Source organism: Vulpes vulpes, chromosome 2, assembly GCF_048418805.1.
Source record: "Vulpes vulpes isolate BD-2025 chromosome 2, VulVul3, whole genome shotgun sequence".
In the NCBI taxonomy this organism is placed as follows: Eukaryota; Metazoa; Chordata; class Mammalia; order Carnivora; family Canidae; genus Vulpes; species Vulpes vulpes.
This window is the reverse complement of record NC_132781.1, coordinates 66,419,693-66,444,346: the sequence shown is the minus strand read 5'-3', so window position 1 is coordinate 66,444,346 and position 24,654 is coordinate 66,419,693. Positions and strand designations below refer to the sequence as shown.

At 39.9% G+C, this 24,654-nt stretch overlaps 1 non-coding gene across 1 annotated transcript; it reads right to left on the bottom strand.

Moving 5' to 3' along the window:
• Positions 1-23,616: 23,616 nt before the first annotated feature.
• On the bottom strand, positions 23,617-23,724 carry LOC112923734 (U6 spliceosomal RNA). The gene has a single exon (XR_003235749.2). It is a non-coding gene; the product is annotated as a U6 spliceosomal RNA (small nuclear RNA).
• Positions 23,725-24,654: the final 930 nt, after the last annotated feature.

The window sequence follows — 24,654 nt, the reverse complement described above, 5'->3', positions numbered from 1 at the left end:
GAGTAATTATGGCTCATTATGTTGAAAGGAAGGCAGCTTGGTGAATGGCTTAGAAGGTAAGAGACCTCTCAGGCTGATTTTTTTTTTTTAATTATGTGAATTCAAAGTGCTACAAAAGAAGTCAAGAGATTCACGAGTCACTTGCTCCTCTTTTGGCTTTGGAGGCAAGGAATGTAGTGTACTCTCTTCCACCCAATAGACATTCCTATTACATTTTGATATATTTATACACAGCCCAGATAACTCAAGTCTTCACTCAGGGCCTCTGTTAGATTATCCAATAACTAAGAATATGCTTAACATCCAAGCAAAACAAGAGCACCAAAATGGCGGGGGGGGGGGAGTTGCGGTAGGGCAGGGAGGAGACCGATTTTTAAGAATTCAGTATGTGAATTATATATTTCAAAATAAAGACCAGCAGATTTATCATGGAGAAAAAAATACTTTGTTGAACACTCTTAGACTATTATTATTACTACTACTACTATTATTAGCAGCAGCAGCATAGTATAATGATTAAGTGCACGGACTCTGAAGTCAATCCACTTAGAACTGCATCCCAGGCCTACCATGAACTATAAAATAGACATAAAAATAGTACCTATGTCATGATTTGCTCTAAGAAGTGAATAAATTAATTTATGAAGAACATTTACCAGAGTATTTGATATGCAATAAATGCTGTAGAAGCTTATTACTATTACTCTATCATTCAAACACTGTTTTTTAAGTTTTTAGCACATAGGGAGGGGAAGGGGCACAGCATCAAAGTCTCGCATTGCTCAGAGCTTCTAGAGTCATAGTCTTGCCTCGCTGACAAATCTCTAACTCTACACATAATGAACATTTTCTTGAAATCCATTAAAGTCAAAGGAGAAATTCTTAAAATCACAGAGATTTTCAGATCTAAAGTCCCTCTTGACCCAAACGAAAAGTCGTACACTTTAATAGCATAATAGTTGATATTTATGGTATAATAGCAGAACAGCTTCACGTTGGACCTTATTTCTGGGTCCCTACTGAAATCTCTGAAGGGTCTCCAAAATCCGGATGTCACTTCCTCGCCCAAGTTTCTCAAATTGAATAACTTGGGAAGTAAAACAAAGAAATGGCAGAAGAAGAATCAAAATATCACCTTTAATACCAAATGAAGGGAACTTGGAAGACATGGCTTGAATCAAAAATAAGGACTCACCAACCTGGTAACTGGCAGTGTTGGACCTGGCACTCCTCCCCAGGAATGGTGAGCTGGTAGGGACCTGAGGCTGCCTGTCTGTCCTTCAAGGAATACAGAGGCGCCCTGATCTCCTGGCTTGTCCTAAGAAGAAAAAGGATGAAAGCAAGAGCTTAATTTTGACATTCTGTATTTACCATTTCTGTGGTGATACCCACCTATGCACAAGGTTTTAATTCCCATTTCCCACTCGAGGCCCGTATTTCTATACTTAATACTATACACTCTACCTAATGATAGAGTATCCACACACTCTTATGAACAGATCTTGTGAATGAGAGAGGCTATAGAATTATTTAGGAGACAGAAACTTGGCCCCACGGGAACAATTTTTCTCTTAATTAGCCAGTAGAGAGCCAACTGGCACCACTAGGTGTGGAGTGACTCTTGGCCTATGGCCCAGCCAGGTGAAATTCAAAGTGAGCCCCTCACAGTTGCCTTGCTGGTGTTGAATACAGATGGAATTTGGGATAACACATCCAGAACTGCCTTCCAAGATGTGGCACCAGTAATTTAAGGCTAGAAATCCACTCGTGTTTTATGATAAAGGTGAGCAAAGCAAATATTGTCCTACTCCCAAAACACCCCCAAAAAGTCCTTAAAGACTTTTTTTCCCTGTGACTCAGCTGCCCATGTTTGAAACTAAATCTATCCCGAGAGGTTGGTCCTATTTCTTTCCTGTAGACTCATTCAGAACATTCTATTCTCTCTTTTCTTTTCAAATGAGGATAGCTATCTTTAGAAAGGCACTTGTAGCCCCTTTAGACTATTTTTGATGTGGCATGTTGCAGAGTCCTTCAGTCATCTTTGACTCCTTCTCTTTGGAACAAGTTCTTATGCTTTGTGTTTTTCTAAGAAGTATGATCCTGGGATCTGAATGTGATACTATAGGTTAGAAATGAATGAGTAAAGACATCCTATTCTCATTGTATATAGGTTTTTAAGAATCCTCACTTTGCTTGAGTTGACTTTTAACCATTTACATATAAAGTTTAACTGTTGATTAAAATTTCAAGACTCTTGGGACGCCTGGGTAGCTCTATGGTTGGGCGTCTGCCTTCTACCCAGGGTGTGATCCATAGTCCCGGGATTGAGTCCCACATCAGGCTCTTTGCATGAAGCCTGCTTCTCCCTCTGCCTCTGTCTCTGCCTCTTTCTCTCTGTTTCTCATGAATAAATAAATAAAATATTTTTTAATGTTTTTTTAAAAATTTCAAGGTCAGCCCCTGTGGCCCAGAGGTTTAGGGCCACCTTCGGCCCGGGGTGTGACCCTGGAGACCCAGGATCAAGTCCCACATCGGTCTCCCTGCATGGAGCCTCCTTCTCCATCTACCTGTGTCTCTGCCTCTCTCTCTCTCTCTCTCTGTGTGTGTGTGTGTGTGTGTGTGTGTCTGTCATGAATAAATAAATAAAATCTTTAATAAATAAACAAATAAATTTCAAGATTCTTTTAGCAATTCTGGTGCTGATGTTCTGAATGCTTGTTTTCAATGACGGGGATTATTTCTGATCCAAGTTCTGAAATCATACTAGTTTTGTAAATCCAGACTACTTGCATAACTTCCTGAACCTCAGTTTCACCTTAAATAGGATTATAGTTCCTCCATTTCAGGGTTGTATTGATTTGTTAAGGCTACCATAACAACATACCATGGACTAGGTGGCTTCAACAGTAGAAATGTATTTTTTCACATTTCTGGAGGCTAGAAACCAAGATCAAGGTGTGAACAGTGTTGGTTTCTTCTGAGGCCTTTCTCCTTGGCTTGGAATAGTCACTATTTCCCTGTGTCTTTGTATGGTCTTCCCTTTGTATGTCCACATCCTAATCTTGTCTTCATATGAGGACACCAGTCATATTGGAATAGGGGCTCACCCTAATGCCCTCATTTAACCTTAATTATTTCTTTAAAGACCCTATCTCCAAACACAGTCAGATTTTGAAACACCGGAGGATTAGAACATCAACACATAAATTTGGGGGAGACAATTCACTCCATAATATAGGCAAATTAGTGCTGGAGTCACATGGTATGATTCCTCAATAAATGCTTGTCAAATACTTGAGTCAGATGATGGCCCTCTAGCCCCAACCCTCAATCAACCCTAAGTTTGTTGGTTTGTTTGTTTGCTGCTGCTATTATTTAAAGGCAAAGATGAAACTTGAAGTATTCTTACTGCCCCCAAGGAACCTCCATAGACTCAAAAATAGTTGATCAAGAAGTTCCTCTTGAACGGAATTGAAAAGAATTTAATCAAATCAATCTAATGTCCTCCTTGCCAAAGAAACTGAAGAACCGTGGTAAAGACCCCCATTCCAGTCCGTTTTCCAATTCTTTTTTGCTTTCATTATTTTCCATTCTTTCATCTTCCTGTTCCTCCTTGACATGTCCTCTAATAGAGCAAACTCATCAACCGTCTCCCTACCTTCTACCCTCTTTGTAGCCCTTGCTTTCCCCCTTCCCTCATGCACTTGCCAAGATGTTGAGCTGCTCTGTGTTGCTGATCAGTGACTAATTTCCTTTTTATCGGGAATAAAGAAACCCTTAATTGCCTCCTGCAATACCACTGGCATAATCCTGACACTAACACATCACAATGAACAGGAGGCCCATTAATAAACATGCAGTGCTGTGAAGAATTTCACTGATCCCTCTCCAGGTCATTAAATCTATACATGTTTGATGGGCAATAAAAGAGAAATGTAGAATGGTAATGGCAGCTGTAGGAAGCTGCTGCTGTCCTAGTCTGCCTTAACCACAAGAAAAGTCAGGAAATGGTCCACACATTGTTCTAAATACGTATGTATTCAACTCATTATTACTAATTTCAAATGCCCATGCATACTGCACAGGCAACTGGTTCATAAATAAAACTCAGCCTGAAATTGCAGCCTTAAATTCTTTCAACTTCAAATAGGGACATGGTATCCAGTTTGATTAAACGAGGAGGAGTGGTTCGCTCTAACGAGAAATGTTTCTGTGTGGGGGTGACTTGGAGGGCAGCTGCTAATCAAAACACATTTCTGTTTGTCACCTTTTATGATATAAATAAAAGATGTTGCCCTGTGTTAGTAAGATATTAAGCAAAGTCAGATTCTAATTCCAGAAACAAATCATCAAGCCAATAAAGATAAAATAGACTCACAAGTTTATTCTCCAAAGCTAAAATCAAAGGAATAATTCATATCATATAAGACAGGTCAAAATTACTGTAGACATTTTATGTCTATTTCTTACCTCACAGATAAAGTCAGACATAGAACTGTACATCATAAAATGGAATGGCTAAAATACCGAATGTCAAAAATCAGCAAATCCTACCATCATCCCACACTGGTGGCTCGCGTTAGACCAACACAGACAGAAACATTGCGATAAGCCTTTGGCAAGGGAACATTCAATGTTTGAGATTTTATATACTCTTCAGTGACCCCAAAACTCCACGACTTACAGTAATTTTTAATTTTGCTGAGAGTGAATTTGAATCACATCCCTTCTCCCCCACACACACCTCCACCATGAATCTGATAGGATGAAGTAAATCACAGAACTAGTGAATTTACCGGCCACTCGGCCTCTGTTCATTTGTTCAGCCCTGATACTCCTCCTCTTCCCTCATCTGTAGTAACTCTCACAAAATGTTTTAAGATTTTACTTATTTGTTTATTTATTTATTTATTTATTTATTTATTTATTTATTTGGGTGGGGAAGGGCAGAGAGAAAGAGAGAATCTTGAAGCAGATCCCCACTGGGCATGGAGCCCAACAGGGGGCTCAATGTCATGATGCCGAGATCATGACCTGGGCTGAAATGAAGAGTCGGGCGCTCAACCGACTGAGCCACCCAGCTCCCCATCTCACAACATAGTTTTTGAAAGAAGAAGGTAAGGAGGACTTGTTGGGTGCTAGGAAAGGGGAGTGTGGCTTCTGTGAAATCTGACCCTGAAAAGAAAACCAGATGGTAAAGGTGAGAACGGAGTGCTGAGAGAGATGTTACATTTGCCATCAAATTGCAATTATGATGGATTCTGCTTCATCTGAGTAAAATGAACGCACTCACCCTCACTTTCATTTCAAATTTAAATAGATGAAGCCTGAAGCTATCTCAGTGAAAGCTTGAGCCAGAACGAAGGTGATTTATCTGAGTGAGAGAGTACCGTGGAGGGTTTCACACCCATACCGCCTGCATGTGTTTCTCCATCACATTTTTATTGGAAGGACTATCATAGTACCCTGAGCATAGCTTCTTTGGTAAGAGATGTCATTTAGAAGCAACCTCGCCTTGATTCACTGAATTCTAGATTCCAATTTCAGGAATATTATGGCAGACATTGCTGGTACCTTGCCCATATCCCCTCAGCCCTTTGCTGATGTCGCCTGCAACTTCGGTGGCTAGTTCCCATACACCAATCACTATGACCCCCACCTCAACCTCCTGTGTCTCTGGCTTTCTCTGGCCACTGGAGCATTCTTAGCCAGGAAATGCTGGAGCAACAGCATGCTAGAAGCAATTCTCAACCAACAAAGGACAGAATATCACAGATAACTATACTAGCTGTTTTTGTTCAGTGGACAATTCTGGGTATGTTCTAGACAGTATCTTTGGAAAGTTTCCTGCAGGAGTAAAATCTAGTTGCCCAAAATAGTAATCTGTTCATTACCACAGTCTTCACAGGCTTCCCTCTCTCTGCTGTCCCATTTCCCTATTCCCTCACCTTATTTCCTACGATTTACCTCCCCCACCCCCCAAATAATATTCTTGCACCCAGATCCTCATCTTAGAGTCTGCTTTTGGAAGAAATCAAACTAAGATAGGGCTCAAGTACAGAAGTCTCCCAGCTTTGGGAAATCCCATACTCTCTTTGTTTCCCACAGCACAATATTTACAATGAGAGGCTAATGGTCAATACCGAAATAGTTCTCAAAAAGGTGAGCCTTATATTCACTCTCATATATGTGACTAAATCACAAATCCATACCACTAGATAAAAGGTATCCTTGTGCAGAGTCTAAACTGAACCTAAGCAAAAAGGTTTCCATAAAATTTGTTGTTATTGCCTCCTCCTTCTCCAAGGCACCCACAAACAGTTATCAAAAAGTCTTATCTTTTTGCTTTCTGTATCTTGCCAGTAGGTCAATGACAGAGGTGAATTGGGGTAACAAATGGAAAATGGGCATTTGGCCATTATGCACATATTTTATAGGTAAATACCAGTCTTAATGTTTAATCTCTGAACATGAAAACTAAATCTGTCTTTAACACATGGGTAGTAACGGTACCCACCTGAAAGAATTAATGTAAATATTAAATATGATTATCCATGGTCAGCATTGGCAATGTCTAGCAAATAGAAAACTCTCAATTGATGCTATATATATCATTAATATTATTATTAAAATGGAGAAATGGTATTTGAGAGAGTTATTTAACCATTTCAGCTGTTCTTATTACTAATTTTTTAGTAAGAATTGCCACAATGCTTCAATTCTAAGACATAGGTTTCTTCACACTGTAATGTTTCTGAAATCTAGATATAATCACACAGTTGATGTGCATGTTTGATATGCTGAAATGTTTCTTTGTAAAGTTCTTTTTAAATTGATGCTGCATCTTATAATCAATAGCACCTTAAAACTGAATATTAAAAAGGTATCCAAAAAGAGAGTACTATGGTACTTGCTATTAATGCCACTGAAATACTGTGAAACCCAAAAAAGTTTTGTGATATATTGCTGACAAATATAAAGCTCCTACTATTCTTGAGGTATGATTGTGTCATCAATATCACAAGTCTATGTGTGCTGACTGATGTTTTAAACAAAATAATTCACACTTCAAGAAGCAGACTTTCTGTGAGATATTAGCCTGTAGTTACACATAAATTTCAATAAATGCATTATTTTATAGCCCATTTATGAAAAAATGCCACTTTGGCACATAAGGAGCTCATGATTAAATGAAATCTAATATCCATAATCTCTAAGTCAATAGCAAGTAATAGGGCTGTATCCTTTTCCCTTTAGTATATTTTGACATCTTTTATAAGCCATCACTGTTTTATACCTGATTTATTTGATAACTAGTGAGAAACCTGGGTAAATTATTTACTTAAAAAAGAAAGCACACACACACACACACAAAAAAAAAAGCACATGGATAATCACCCAGACTTTGACAAAACTCAAGGATCTATGCTTACTTCGGAAAACCTTAGAGAAGGGTGACATCTCAAATAATCACACTCACATAGTTACAAAAATAACTTCCAGGAGCTCCTGGCTGGCTCAGTTGGTAGAGCAGGAAAGTCTTGATCTCAGAGTTCAAGTCCCACATTGGACATGGAGACTACTTAAGAAAACAAACAACAAAAACAACTTCCAAACAGTTGTTCCATTCCAAATATACCTACAGATAAACAAACCTCCTATTGTTTATCTAGAACAGTTTCTATTTATGATACATGTTTAAACCATGATAAAAAGTTTGGAAGTATTGTCTCAAAAAAAAAAAAAACTAGACTGAACAAGAACTAAGCCTTTGCAGCTCTCAGCTTCCTTGACTTTAAATGTAAAGAGCTTCACAGTGTGCAAGTCTTATGAACAAGTGGTATGGAAAAGTGGGTAAGTCCCCCAGAGAAAGGAAAGCAATTGGAAATGGAAAATTCTAGAAATAGGGTGAGCATAGTCTAACTGAACAAACTCCAGCCATGGGAAAAACAAGGGAAGTTACCACTGCTTTATTACAAGGATAGTTTCTAAGAAAACTCAGAGGGACCCCTAAGGTAATTGACTGAATTCTGCTTCTGCAGATGCAACTAAGAGCTAATCTCTAAAGATGAAGAGTTAAAAGTCTGACCACTCTCCATCTGAATATATATTAATAGCTTTTAATACCAAAGTAAGCATGCAACCACACTACCCGAGTTGGAATCCTGGCTATCTGACCTTAGGAAAATTACCTGGCTTCTCTGTGCCTCAGTTTCTTCATCTATAAAATTGATACTGATATATTATCTGCCTCATAGGGTTGAAATAATTGAATAAGTCAACATATATTAGTGCTTACACTAGTGCCTGACAATCAAAGCACTCAGCATTTTGTATCATTAAATATATAGATGTTTTGTTCCTTCACATTTTGCTTCAATTCATATCTTCTTTCATAGTTTATCAGCATTTATAAATCAACAACTATTTACGTTTATTCTGTAAAATACTGAATAAGTAATCCTTTGGAAACGTAATACCTATAGCATAGTCATATCTCGAAGTATTAATCTAATTACATTCTAGGTATTTCCCTCTCTGTTTCTCTTACTTGTAGAGAAGTGCTGCTTTTTCTCATGAAACACACTATAAACAAAAAAGAGATTCAAATGAGCATTTAGGACAAGTGCCAGAAAAGATTCTAGATCCCATCCAGAGTGCCTCCAAAAGACTAGCTAATTCCGGGCAGGAGGAAAAGGGAGAAAGAAGGACGGTGTTTCAAACAGGAAACAAAGGGTGGACAAGAGGGATGAGAAGTCCAAAGGAGGAAGGAGACAGAGAACCTCTATCACAGGTGAGACAAAAGTGAAGAAGGGCCTTTGTAGCTGGGCTGTCGTCCAGCATGGAACATCCTCCATTCTCCCATGAGGCCCCTCTCCTGGACCCGCACTTAAGAGGACCCTTCACTGGCTACACTTCAGATGTGCTCCCCCAATAGGATATGGCACATGGAGCCCGAGCCCTTTCCCTTTTCTAGACCATAGTCCAAGGACCCCACTGACCCAAAGCTGCTTCCAAGACCTATACTCTGTCTTACCCAGGTAGACCCGAGGGATGGCCACAGGGAAGATGTTTTCATGGATAAGATCAGAGCTTGGACTTAGGGGCTGAGATGTCAGTAAGAATGTGCATGAAGCCCCTCATAATGCAGGATGGAGCTGGGAGTGGGGAGAGAAAGTGGGGCCAGATGCAGGCCTGCGCTTAGAGCTGTACCTTCTCAGGCTGCAGGATTCTGGCGCCGAACTCCAAAGAGTATGAGAATTCTAAATTAGAATCTAGTCTCCCAGGCTGCCAGAGGCCGGGAAATGAGGAAAACGAGGTGTAGGTCAAAGGGTACAAACTTTCCGTCTTAAGAAGAATAAGTTCTGGGGATGTAATGTACAATGTGGTAAACTTATATACTTGAAAGTTGCTAAGAGATTAGATCTTTAATATTCTCACCCTAACAACAACAACAAAGTGGTAATAATGTGAGGCAAAGGATATGTTGACTCACCTTGACTCGCCTTATTACGGTAAACATTTTGCAATACGATATACAGATGCATCAAATTATCACATAGTATACCTTAAATTTACACAGTGGTATGTATCAATAAAGCTTTAAAAAGCTAATATGATAGAATATGCTTTATTTTACCACTTTGCCAACTTGACTATAACTTTCAAATATTTGGACTTATGGTTTGTGCACTTTCCACAAACTTATGGTTTGTGTCCTTGTTCCAGGTCCCACAAATGTTAGGGGTGCACTCTGTGAGTAGAAAGGGGGTGGCCCTGCTGCTGTCACATGCATATTATAAGTTTATGCAATCTGATCAACGGGGATATATCACCAGAGTTAAGTCCCAAAAAAACAAATTTCCTATCTGTTTTATCCATTGCTATATACCAAAGGCAAAATAAAGCCCACAGGCCAAACCCAGCCTGCTCTGTTTTTGCCTGGCCTATGAACTAAGAAAGGTTTTTACATTTTAAATGATTGAAGGAAATCAAATGAGTAATATTTCATGGCAACTGAAAACTATATGAAATTCACATTTCAGCGTTCATAAATAAAATGTATAAATTACACTTATTTGTTTAGGTATCATCTGCAGCTGTTCTCGCATTACAACGGCAGAGCTGAACTGTGACCAGCAATCTTACAGCCCCCCTGCCTAACTTACTTGCTCTCTAGCCCTCCATAGAAAAATTTGCAGACTCCTGTGATATACCCAGTGCCTTTTGGAAAATCTGGTATATAATTGGTTTTCAATAAATGTTTTTTAAATTAATGAGTGAATGTCCCCCACTAACAATTCATCCGAATCACTGAATCATTTCTCAGAGGACTAGATTACACTAGCACATACAGTAAAATTAAATGTCATACCCACCTGTTACAAGTGAGAGACACAATGAAACAGAAACGTGACTTAAAAAATTGTTTGAGGGATCCCTGAGTGGCTCAGCGGTTTGGCGCCTGCCTTCGGCCCAGTGCGCAATCCTGGAGTCCTGGGATCGAGTCCTGTGTCAGGCTCCCTGCATGGAGCCTGCTTCTTCCTCTGCTTGTGTCTCTGCCTCTCTCTCTGTGTGTCTCTCATGAATAAATAAATAAAATGTTTTAAAAAAAATTGTTTGAGGGGTGCCTGGGGGGCTCAGTCAGTCAGGTGTCTGACCCATGGTTTCAGCTCAGGTGGTGGGATCAAACCCTGAGCTGGGCTCTGTGCACAGCAGGGAACCCGCTTGAAATTCTCTTTCCCTAGGCTCCTCCCCACCTCTCTCTCTCTCTCTCCACCCCCCCCCCTTCAAATAAATAAATAAATCTTTTAAAAAAATAAAAATAAATAAAAATTAAAAAAATTAAAACCTGTTGGTACAGGCAGTTCCTCCAAGATGCCTCATAGTGTAGCAAAACTTGGTAAATTCACCAAGGTCCAGGGCTCAGTGATTTTATGAAGATGGCAGGTTCAAAATTGGTTAGTCCTAAAAGGAAAAAGAGAGAACCATCTCTCAGGAATGGGAACCAGGAAGTCAGAATGTCCATTCTTAATTGATATTATAAAATACAACTGTTATTCCCACCAGATACTGTTATACTCTTCCTCTATTAGAAAACCAACCTGGAAGATCAAATTATGAGTAAGACATTTGATGTTTAGTGACATCAGACTGGATTGCCTGTTGTATTTGTTTCCACAAGAGTTAAAGGTTATTCTGTATGATCTGAGCCTCCTTTTCCCCTGGTCAATGCTTAGATGAGAATTATCAGCACTTGCTGATGGATATCTCCCTTGTCTATGCCTCCGTGGCGACCTACCTCCCCTCATTAATTACATGTGCTTATTCCATCACCCGACAGTCAATTCTAGGAGGCCTGGGAGTCGTTTTGACTGAAGTTGACTTTGCCTATCTCTGCTATAATTTATTATATATGTGTCAATTTTATAGATTAACATGAAATAGGAAAGATTAGTTTCCAAGTTCCGGCAGAGGAATGAGAGAGATAAATAACTCACTACACTCTGCCCTATACTGTCAAATACTAATGTAACACAAACACACATATTGTGTGTGTATCTACATATGACACATTTGCCACATGTACATACATAAAATAAGAGCTTGCAAATTTTTAATCACTCTGGATATACATGTAGAAGAATATTTTGTTGCACTTAGCATTGAAGCTCTCAAGTGATTAATACTGGATTTATATAAAGCTGCAGCAACGAACTTTCAAAAGGAAAAAAACATTACAGCTACTATAAATGATGTGTTAATAATTATTAAAAAAACCATAAATGTTTTTATTAGTAGCAAATTGTGCTTAGAACACTAAATGATGATAAAATCATTATAGGACAAGCCAAGGCATTTAAGCAATTATTTAGCTGCAGTGATGAGCTAAGTGTAGCTCCATATTTTAAAACAGTCAACATGAAAAATAATTTTAAATAACTTTAGCTAAAATTTCCCAGTGCTTTTCATGTGCCACACATTTTAGGTATATTGCCTTTCATCTAATTCTCACAGGCTTATGATATAAATGCCAGTATTTTCTTTACTTTTCCTCATAAGAAAACTGAGACTGGTATTGTGAAATGATTATGTTTCTAGTGCTTGATTCAGACTGTCTTAGTTTAAATAATTTAATTTGCGTTTAAATTATTAAATTAACCACCACTTACTAACTCTGTCATCCTAAGCAAGTTATTTATCCTCTCTGGCCTCTAAGTGTCTCATCGGTGAAATGAGATATTTGTAACTGCCTCTTAGCATTGTCATTAAAGATAAAATTAGATAAAAAGATAAAATGGTAAAATAATTAGTAGAACATCTGGCACATAATACATACTCAGGAGATTTTGGTGTTATTATTAGAAAACTTAGGTAACATTCAAGAAGTCACAAAATCTGCAAAGTTGCAGGAGCAAGACCAGGACCTGGGTTCATTTCATTCAAACTCCAGCACCCTTAATATGTACACACTAAGGCGAGCATTTACTGAACAACTGATGAGATTACACCAAATGCTTTCTGAGACCCATGACAGTCTGTTCTTCCTCTTCAAAGATCTCAAGATGGTTTTTAGTTTTCTTCCTCCCACCCAAAACCAATGTCTACAAGAGGAGAGGAAGGAAAGTGACAGGGACATGTCTGCGCTCCCTGGGTAGACTCTACCCAGCAGCCCAGAGTGAGGTGCCTGGCTGAATCCCAGGGTGAGGAGCCTTATAGGTGAGGGGCCCTAGCATCAAGCAGTTAATTACCAGGTGCACCACTGGAGGTGAGGGCAGGAGCTGAAGGGGAGCCACCATAGTGACAAGCAGAAGTCAAGACAGGACCACACATAGCACTGGCTAATTAAAAACTCTTTTGCCCCTTTTCTGTGATTATTTTCTACCTCAGCACACTCCCAACCCACACATCACTGATGGGGCCCAAATTGGAAAAAGGAGTGGAAAGCAGACATGCCTTTCTCCCCAGTGCACATCCGCCCAGAGGTCAAGCCAGGGCTGGGTGAGGGGAGCAAGAGTGAATTGGACAAGGGAGCAGACTTCTAAATTAGCCTGGGTTGAATCTTTTATATCCTAAAGTAGATAGAAAGTTATGGAATAATCCCTAAAAGTCATTAACAAGCAGGAAAGGGAGAATCATCAAATATAACCAAAAATATAACTAGAGAAAAACAAAATGATTTCATGCTTGCCTCCCACCAAATTCAGGCAGTTTAACTGATGGGATAATATGCTTTATATATACCTTATGGTTTACATCATTTTATAAAATTATCAGTGTGTTTCTTTAAGGTTCTTGTTTCCCAGGAGACTATATGCTCCACAGGGCCTGAGGTCACTTCCCCAGGAGCAGCTCAGCGCTGACACATAGTGGCCCCCTTATCCGTATTTGTTAAATAAATGTGTATGTGTATAGAAGTTAAAGCTCCTGAATCTTCATTGAAAATGTTTCAATAGTTCAGATTAACAATCAAAAGTACGTTTTTTTCATGCATATATGAAAGATATCCTAATTATCATATTAATCTATTAAAAATTAGACTTTGAGGCATAAAAAGAAACTTGAACAAAAAAGAGAGAGAAAGTGAGAATCTTCGCCCGAGGATTCATTTCCTCTGGAAAGGCTATTTTAAGTATAAGTTTGATACTCCTTGGAAGGAGAGGACCGTGGAGAAACAGGGTTAATCTGATGGAAAGAAAGCCTCCAAAAAGTGGCTGATGTTTGCTCCAGAGAAAAGGCAGAGAGGGTGGGAGGTGGAGGGAGTTACTTTTTCTTGCAGTTCCTTCTCCTTACGTCCCTCAAGGTGATATTTCATCCCAGAGTGATCGAAGTCCCTGAAATTTCAAGAACAGGCAGGCCTTCTTTTACAAGCAACAGTAAAAAATTTTGAGCAGCTAAGCATGTTACTAGGGAATTAATAATAAATCTGTACAGATTGATATTCCCCTGAGATAAAAGGAAAGAGAAAATATTAAAAAACCGATGCTTCTGGCAAATGAAAAACTAATGGGGTGTGTATCTCTCTGGGGAGGGAAGGTCTCTGTGCTTGCTTTCATTCCCAGACTGAAGCCTGCCACGTGGGCTAAGGGCAGGGTCTGGTCTCTTGCCTCTGGTGCTATGACAGCAATAACTTCAACCCAACCAAACAGCACAGTGCAATAGGAGCCCAATAGGCTTAGACCAGAATGCCAGTCCTAGCATTTCTCAGCTGTGTGACTTTGGCCAAGTAATTTACCATCCTTGAGCCTCAGCCTGCAGCAAAAAGTAGAGATAATATCTACTTTATAATATAAGGAGAATTAAACAGGAGCTCAGGCACGTTGGCTGGGACCTAGTAAGGCTCAGTAAGGTTTGGATTCTTACCGTAAAATATAGTACATTTTTTTCTAGTTAACTTTATCCAGAAGAGCCTCTTTGTTCACATAAACTATTAACTAACTCACAGACTACTCTATCTTAATAACAATTCAAGGTCCATAACTTCAGGAAGTCTTTCTTACTCAATTTCATCATACCACGTTCAATAGGCATCAGTTCCTTAAAATTGTTAATCATGCTGCTTTGGCTTTCATCTCCTTTCACAAGCCTCTCCTCCCCACTGTCATTCGCATTAGATTAGGGGATCCCTGGGTGGCGCAGCGGTTTAGCGCCTGCCTTTGGCCCAGGGCGCGATCCTGGAGACCCGGGATCGAATCCCACGTCAGGCTCCTGGTGCATGGAGCCTGCTTCTCCCTCTGCCTGTGTTTCTGCCTCTCTCTCTCTCTCTGTGCGACTATCATAAATAAATAAATAAATAAAAATTTAAAAAAAAAGATTAGAAGAGCTGTGAAGCCAAGGTATATATAATTTTTCACTATTAAACCCCAGCCTCTAACACAGAATCTAGCTAGCACTCTGTAGGTGCTCAGTAGGTATCTATTCCCTGAATGGATGCAGGTAAGGCATATTCATCAAGACAAGCTAACTGCTTTACCAAATAACCCCATATCGCAGTGTCGGGGTAACATGCGGCTGTACTCTGCACAATCATTCAGATACTGGGATCTTTTCATCTTATGTGTCCAATTCCTCCAGAGCCTCTGAAGCTTCCACTGAATCTTCTACATCCAACCAACAATTAAAGAAAAAGAGAACAGATAAGAAGAATTTGGGGGCCGGACCTGGAAGTGATGTCCAGTACTTCCCCACTCATTCTATTAGCCAGAACTGAGGCATATGGGCTCCCCTACCAGTACAGGAAGCTGGATAACATAACACAACTATGTTCCCAGAAGGAAGAGGGGGACTCTAGCCAGAATCTCTCAATTGATAGGTCAGTCCATATGCACTGAGGGACTAAGAGACCAGCATTAGGAATTAGACAAACAGTTGTCATCCAGCAATAACAGCCAGGTTTTAGGAACAAGATTCTAGGAGCCAGGCAGGCTTGCAGGGGAAGGAAATAGAGTAGAAGAAACCAAAGTCTAAAATAAGAGGCAGGGACTGAAAGTCAAGAGAAAGGTTCTACAACTCCAAAGACAGTGTCCAGTATCATAGCTCAATGTCATCAAGCATCAATACCAAGCCAATGGCCACAAAGGTAACTAAGTTGTACCCGCTTCAAGTCCATTATCCTCTGGAAACTGAAGCAGGTTGGGTTGCATGTGAGGCCAATGTGCCTCAGTCTGCAGAATTAGGAATTCAGAGACAGGAGACTGTCAGTAATACAAATAACCAGTGAAAGAGGGGTCTATAAGCCCTATTCTCTAGATTTGACTGGGAAAGATATGGATCCTCCAGAAAGTTAAGTTTCTGCATTCCTTAGTCGGCCAAGGGGTGGATTCCATAAAATGTCATATTTTTTCTGGAAGGAACAGGCCTTATCTTAGTTCAGATTGCTATAAAGAGAGACCACAGACTGGGTGACTTAATCAATAGGCACTTATCTCTCACTGCCCTGGAGGCTGGAAGTCTGCAATCAGGGTGCCAGCATGGTTGGGTTCTGGTGAGAATCCTATTCCTGATTGCAGATGGTCAAAATCCTATTCCTGATTGCAGATGGTCATCTTCTTGCCGTGTCCTCACATGGTAGAGAGAAGCAAACTTTTTCCTGTCTCTTCTCAAAATGACACTGATTCTATTACGGGGCTCCACCCTCATGACCTGATTATCTCCCAAGTGCTCCACCTCCAAATACCATCACATTGGGGAATAGGCTTCAATATATGAATGAGGGCAGTGAGGGGGACCCACGAACATTCAGTTCATAGCAGGCCTTAACCTGCAGGACAGGTACAAGATTCCCTGTGTTTCCCCAGGAGGAAGGGCCTGCATCTCCAGCCTTCACACTGATGAGACAGCCTTGTCTGTACAAGAAATTCCAGTGCCTTTACGCAATTGCCCTGAAGCAGTGCCCTTGACAGGACAATGACGAGACCATTCTCCATTCTCACTTTCAGGTTTCCCTTTTCAGCACATTTTCCCCCTGCCAAGCATAGTAATTAGTGTTTCTTTGTGGGCTTAATTGTAAATTTGTTTTGATTAATTAGCCTCAGAGCTGACTTGGCAGTTATTGAGACATTGGAGAGAGTTTTGGATTTATTTTGTGTTCAGACCCCTGTACTCTCTGGAATTCCTTTCTCTGTCAGCAGCAAAACTTCAAAACTGTCTATGTTAGAAAATGCTTTATGTGTCTAATTAACTATTTGTCACTTTGAGGTAAGTACAAAGATAAAATCTCACCATCCTGTGTAAGGTGATGGATGTGTAACTTTTTATAGTGCCATGGACCAAGGAACTCAAGAATCAATTTCTAGACTTGGGAACAATGACAAAATTGTCTAATATATTAATTTGTGCTGTGACACATTACTCACGTGTACCCTTCCAAATGGTTCCTCAAAATCTTAAAGTGTCCTCTTGTACTGAAATTTTCTTAGGCCTCTACCACCAGAAATCAATATGAAAACTGAAGCTGGTAACATTTAGCCTAGCAAAGCAGAGCTGAGAGTCACAATAAGACTTGTGAGAAGAGAGTCCAACCAAGAGATTGAAGACCTAGAATCCGATCTCATCCCTGATACTAACTAGCTAATTAGGACCCCCAGACATCCATCTGAAATGAACACAACTAAAATAGGGAATGTTTTAACTCATATAATTGAAAACTAAAGGGACTGGTCTTCGGACAGAGCTAAATCAAGGAAATCGAACCATTTTGCCAAGGCTCTGTATCTCTCTCTTCCTGCGGTACTCGGCCTGTCTTTACTTTCTGCATTGGCCTTATTCTGCAGATAGTGTGTTCAAGGTGGCTGTGGCGGGCAGACAATGGCAGCTCCGGGTATACGTGGGCCTCATAACTCTCAGTCTCATTAAAAGAGAGTGTGTTTCTCTGAACGTCTGTAAGCAAAATTTTACATTAGTCTCCAATTATCTCATTTGGGTCACAGGCCCAACCTGTAGCAAAGGGATCAAATAATCTGAACTATGTAGGATCTGTCTCATACCCTTTCCTATGGTAAGAAAGAGGAAAGGGAGGTGATCAAGCTGTAGTGACAGAGTCATAACCACATGCAGTGGGGAAACGTGGCCCAAGAAATCAAAGATCAGGTGCTATTACCAGACACAAAAGAAGGTTAGAAGAGACAAAGAAAAACAACAGAAACATGCTACATCGCTCGTTTAACCTATCACTTATTGTACCCGAAAAATAGGCATAAGAATATCTCTATTCACATTACTTAGAAGTACAAAGATAAAGCACAAAATGTGGATAAAAAAAGACTTTGGGAAGAAAATACTTGTTGGATGCTTTAAGGAAAATTACATCTCTTCTACACCGCTATTGAAAGTATAAATTTTCATCAACACTTTGGAAACAATTTGGCCTTGTCTTGTAAAGCTGAATATTCATGAACCCTATAACCCAGGAACTTCACTTCTAAGTGGCAGAGACAGTGATCCCATTCCATCTGCTTCCTCGCAGTTCTCGCTCTCCCTCTCTTGCATTAGGTTGGCCATATGGCTCCTTTAGGTAAAGGAAGTGTGGCTAGAAGTCATCTGTCACTTGTAAGGTAAGGCACAGAAAGACCCAGTGCAGTTCTGCAGTGTCCCTCTTCTCCACATTGGCCAAGGGGGCCTCATATTCTTGAAGGTGCATCTAATGAGGCATAATAATGCAGCCTCTGTCAGCCTGGGTCGCTGAGACTCCTCAACCAAGAAGTCAACCTTTGCTGTGTTAAGCCATCTATGCCTAAGGGTTGATTTCTTATCACAGCATAATCTGCTTATCCTGTCTGACACTCCTCGGAGAGAAACTTTTGCACATGCACAAGATGATCATAGCAGCAATAGTTCCTAATAGTAAAAATGTGTGCAACCCAAATTCCCAATGACAATTACGATATATTTAAAAAAAAATCAGGGGATATTTGCACAGCAATAAAATGTATTGCTACAGGCAACATGATATATGAATTTTAATAACATGATGTCAGGTGAAAAAAGCAAGTTAGAGAAGAATCATATAGTTTGATGCATGCCCTTCTGTAAAGTTTTAATATAGGCAAAGGAAAAGATATTATTTAGGTCTATAGATATATATGGGGTTTTGTGAAGCAAGAAAAAGATCATCACAAAAACCAATGTGTTGGTTCCTCCAGGAGGCAACACAGGAGATGGCAGAGGGAGGAGCACATAGGTGAATACAGCTATTGGTAGTTGCAATGGGCTGACTAGTCCTGTTCCCACACATATACACACAGAAGTCACGTTGGTTTTGTTGTGCCCAAGATTGCGACTCCGAGAAACCACCAAGGAGCCGACACTGATGCAAGCGCACGAGAGTTTATTTGCAAGCTCGAGCTTGGGTCCAAGTTTACCCGACACAGCGGAGCAGGGACTTGGACCCCGAAGTGGGTTACAGCTGGGTTTTTTATAGGCTGGTCGATTTTCAGAAGGGGGGATTTTCAGAAGGGGGGGAGGAATTTCTCGACTTCTGTTTACATTCTGATATGGGGCTTTCAAGGGCATTGAGCTCTGTTCTCATTCTAATATGGGACTTTCTGCCACAGGCGTGGGCTCTGTTGTCTTTCTGATATGGGATTCTCTGCCAAGGACGTTCTGCAGTTTTTCCTGTAAAGTTTAGCTCTTATTCACAGGCCTGAGATGGCTGTACTTGTGCTAATGCTTAACTTGAGGTGGAATGGCCTTGATTTTTCTCGGCCTCCACAGGTTTGGCTTGGCTTGGCTTGGCTTGGCTTGGCTTGGTTTGGCTTGGCTTGGCTTGGTGTTAGGAGGGTAAAGATATCTGGAGCATGACACTGGAAGCCATAGAATCTTATCAAGGGAACCAATTACTCCAAATTTCAGTTTTCAGACTTTTCTTCCCTTCTGAAAGGGGCAGTCATTGGCAAAACTGGGAAGCTGTTGGAGTCTGTCTCTGGCTCACCAGTCTCTTAAATGTGTGCCCTTTCCCTCTGATATTGGACCCCTCGACCCCTTACTTTACAATACATTTTAGTTTCATATTCTCTCCAGTTTCTCACCTATCAAAACATGGTTTTAACAACAAGCTGGAGCTGTTTTTCTCTGTGATAAATATTCCTTCTGTCCACTCTCTAAACACTTTCCATTTGTCCCAACAAATATGCTATCAACAGCCTGTGTATGCTGACAAGTCCCAAACTGTCTCAATTCTCTCCTGAGTAACAGAATGGCAATCCTGCTCATCAGTCATCTCCACCTGGTATCGGAGAGACATCTTTAATTCAGAACAGACAATATGCACTTTTTAACTGTCCCCAAAATTCTATTCTGCCTCCTACTTTCCCCTTTTTGATTAGTGCTGTCACCAGTTACCCAGTCTCCAGAACCATTTCCTGTCGGTAGACACCCAGGATCACGTTCTTATCTTTCCCATGGGACACCAGCAGCCAGAGTGGCCATGGCAAAAATGAATGACTAGAGAAGATACGAGGACCATTCGTGAAGAGATGTGAATCACTTCTAAGAATCCCCACAAGTAATGGAGGGGGTGTGGGTATTAAAAAGACCAGGTTCTGTGTTATCAGATAGAGCTATTAACAAGAGGAATTTAAGTTAATCAAATTTCACCAATAGATTGGTAGGACCTAGGAATCAAATTACAAAGTTTGGGTTTCTGTTTCCTCTGCTATAATAATGTAAAACTCTAGAAATTATGAGCTGAGTTTTATCAATCTTAAATTTCTCAGTGCCTATGGTGCGTCCCAACATAAATTGGATACTCGACACCATTTACTCTTTAAATGAATAAACCAGTTTAACATATAACTTTGGGGCAGCCCAGGTGGCTCAGTGGTTTAGCGCTGCCTTCGGCCCAACGTGTGATCCTGGAGACCCAGGATCGAGTCCCACATCGGGTTCCCTGCATGGAGCCTGTTTCTCCCTCTGCCTGTGTCTCTGCCTCTCTCTCTCTCTCTCTCTCTCTCTCTCTCTCTCTGTGTGTGTGTCTCTCATGAATAAATAAATAAAATCTTTAAAAAATAAATAAATAAAATGTAACTTTGCCAGAGCTATTTACATTAGTGTGATTGAGGAAATTTGGTGGTATCTGAGGCCTTGATCGTGGAAGGAAGACACTCCTTAGTAAGCCCATACATCAGACCATTCCCAGGGCAAGAAGTAGTTCAGAGTAGGGCTTCCTGATGGCTTGTCGGCAAGACATCTTGCCTTGTACTTAACACACTTTGTAGCTTCACATAAATAAGCAAACAGCATAAGGAGGAATAAGCAAGGCAAGGGTTCAGGAACAAATAACTTACTATGTTTTGGAAATATTTGCCTCAAAGGATTTGGTAGCATAATTTGTAATAATTTTGTCTTTGTTTTATTTTTTTAAAACATCAACAAATAAGACCATGAAAAAAAAAAGCACAATACTTTCACAGAATGTAAATGAGATGAAATAAAGGGAATGTTGTTTCTACTAGCATAAATATTTACCAGTCTGGTTAAACTTTATAAAAATCATGATAAATGGGTACCTGCTTTTAGGGGAACACTGTGTATTTGCTGTAAGCTATCCACTGGAAACTGATTACTTTATCTCTTCTATAATTTTTAGTGTTGTTTTTTAAAGCAGGTTCATTATTTACCTGTGGGATTCCACATTTTGGTCAGGCCATTTCCTTTATGTTACAAGAACCAATGTCAGACGTTCGTTGTGGTGACACTTTTAAAGCCGCCCAGTGGAATATAATGAGGCCTGCAGTCAATAAATAAATAATGTTGACCTGAAAAGAAGAGTAAAAGCACAACTTCTCCCCACTAGTCACTACTGACTGTTAACTGCTCTACAATACCATGAAAAGAGCCCTGTGCCCCTGGCAACCCAGCAGTTGGACTTGGATGGTGAGGGTTTGTGGTTTTTGTTGTTGTTTTTTTCATCCTGGAAGGGGGCAGATGTGCGTTCACGCGCCTACCATAGTTAATAATAGCTTCTAAATCTGGCATTTCCTGATAATACAACAAGCTTATAAAACAGCTTTCATCCAAGACCTTAAAAGGCCTAAAATCAAGCAAGTATTATCAGCATTTGAAAGATAAGAAAACCCCCAAACGATTATGCAATTTGCCCAAGGTCAGACAGAAAAACTTACTAAAGCAAAACTACAGCTCAAGGCAACCAGCTCCCAGTCTGTTGTTCTAATTAGTCAGTCCTCTCCTGCGTTGGGCTTGAAGCTCTGCCTTAAGTTCTCAAAAGTCTCCGATGGATCGCTGAAGTCCAGGGAATGTTCCCAGAGGGCAGCTGTGGTTAATTGAACACCTTGCAACCTGCAGGATTCTGTTATTAGTCTCATTAATTAGTTTAAAGCATTTCTCACAAAACAAATTCTCAAAACACATGAAAATTAAGGATTTCCCTCTCATTTTATAATCTCATAAATTAAGACATTAGAAACAAATTATAATTGAAATGAACGTATCACATTTTCCCTTACAACTCAATAGAAAATAAAGCTACTGATGGAATCGGATTAGGGTCACTTGAAAGAGGCTGTGAGTGCAAAAGCCATCCACAAACATGCCCTTCTCAGTGCAGAGCATTCTGAGTTAAGTAGCACAAAAACAATAGGAGTGAATTGCCTAAAACAGGCAAAGCATTCAAAAGCAAAAAGTGTCTAAGACACTTTCCTTTTCATCTTTACGCTGTTGCATTTTGCTTTTCTCTAAACCCTGACCGCCCTTCCTCTCTCATCTCTCCTTCATCATGTCAACTCCCAAACATCCAACTTAGGTATCATCTTTTCCTGAATTCTCACCTGCCCTCTTGGTATCTTGCCCCATCCCCCCACAGTAGAATATAGCCCTCCTCTGTGCTCCGTGACCCCTGAGGCCTCTCTCTCTCTCTGCGCTTACGAGGTATCTCCTGTACATTAAACAGAGCTCTGTGAAAGCAAGAGAAGTGTTTCCATTTTGTAAAGGTGGGAGAGGAGCCAGAAATTATCTCTCATCTCCTGTGATCTAGCTGGATACATAGAACAGTTTTAGGGAAATTGTCCAAAACTGGAAAAAGGGATTTTTCTATTTCAGCTCCAACACGTAAAGAGCTTATTAGAAGTTGTCACTCTGATCCTTAGAACAAGAAGAAAGCTAAACACACTAAAACTCAGTGACTTTTCTTGGACCCATCAGAGAAGTGAGATTGCAGGAAAACTGCAGTCCCCAAATCTGAAGACACAAGTGAATCCAGAAAGTTATAGGTAACTTCGCAAAAATTCACAAAAAAATCAGACCCTCTTGTTTTCCCAGCCAATGACTTCGGGAAAGTGTTCTGCTTGTGATTATCCCTGGGTACTCTGATCTCTCTCTCTCTCTCTCTCTCACCTTTCTCTGCAACCCGGGCTCCCTCACCACCATCTGTTTCTCCCACAAACCATGTCTCCACACTTCCTCTCTGTGGCCTCTTCTCTCCCTCTAGCTGTGCAGTTCGTTCTACTAGTCTTATGGTCAGTTTCTTGGTATTCGAATTATTTGATAATTAAATAGCTGTGTTCAAGGGATGAGGCACAGTTAGGGTCCTCCTACTATGTTGCCATCTTAGCTCTCCCCCAAAAAGTAGTCTTAAAATAGAGTTTTACATCTTGGCCATTCAGGATGTCTTTCTCCTCTTTGCTTTTTTGCACTGGCTAGAACCTCTACTATAAGGTTAAATAGAAATGATGACAGCAGAAATCCTTGTCTTGTTTCTTATCTTAGGGAGAAAGTGTTTACCATTACATTTGATGTTAGGTGTAGGTTTCTCATAGATGCCCTTTATTGGGTTAAGGAATTCCCTTTATTCCTGTTTTGCTGTGTACTTTTATTAGCAGTAGATGTCACATTTTATCAAATATTTTTCCTGCATCTATTGAGATGATCATATTGATTTTCTTTTCAAGTTTGTTAATATGGTAATTTAATTGATTGATTTAGAATGTTAAATCAACCTTGTGTTCCTGGGATAAATACACTTGATCCTAATGTATACACTTATATTTTTGGACTTAATCTGCTTTTGTCTGAATTTTTTACCTATGTTAATGAGGATATTAGCCTGTAGTTTTCTTGTAATGTCCTTGTCTTTTATTTTAAAGATTTTGTTTATTTATTCATAAAAATATGGAACACTTCACAAATTTGCGTGTCATTCTTGCAAAGGGGCCATGCTAATCTTCTCTGTATGTCTTCCAATTTTAGTATATGTGCTGCCGAATTGAGCACTGTAATGTCCTTGTCTTCTGGTACCTAGTTTTGACAACTTCATAGAATGAATTGGAAAGCGTTGTCTCCTTTTCAATTTTCTGCATGAGTTTGTGTAGAATTATTGTTATTTCTTCCTTAGATGTCTTGTAAAATCCACTTATAAAACTAAGCAAATAAAAATAAAAATCACCCAAATCTGCCATTTGAAGATAATCACTGTACACTTGTCTATGTAATATTTGGAGATTACCTACTATACTGTGTTAAAACAATGGAGAATTACAAATAATATAAATGTACAATAGCTAAATGGTTTGATAAATGTGGATCATCTATACAACACGATATTATGTAATCATTAAAAGTGTTGTTAAAAGATATTATTTTTAGGGATCCCTGGGTGGCGCAGCGGTTTGGCGCCTGCCTTTGGCCCCCAGGGCGCGATCCTGGAGACCGGGGATCGAATCCCACATCAGGCTCCCGGTGCATGGAGCCTGCTTCTCCCTCCACCTGTGTCTCTGCCTCTCTCTCTCTCTGTGACTATCATAAATAAATAAAAATTAAAAATAAATAAATAAAAGATATTATTTTTAATTATTTTAAACTATATCTGTAATATATTATAATTTTTAATTATATCTAAGTTTACTTAGTGAAATGGGAGGGTAGGCTATTTTATTGTTGTTTGGGGGGGCGTTGTTTTTGTTTTGCTATTCCACATTTTGTTTTGCTATTATTAGCTTTTTTTTGTATTTTTTAGAAATACTTTGATAATAGACCCTAGGAAAATGAACTTTTTAAAATATTTATTTATTTATTTATTTATTTTAAAGAGAGAGAGAGAGCGAGAGAGATCATGAGCCCAGGGAGGGACAGAGGAAGAGGAAGACAGAGAATCCCAAGCAGACTCCCAGATGAGAGGGGAGCCCAATGTGGGGCTGGAGCCCA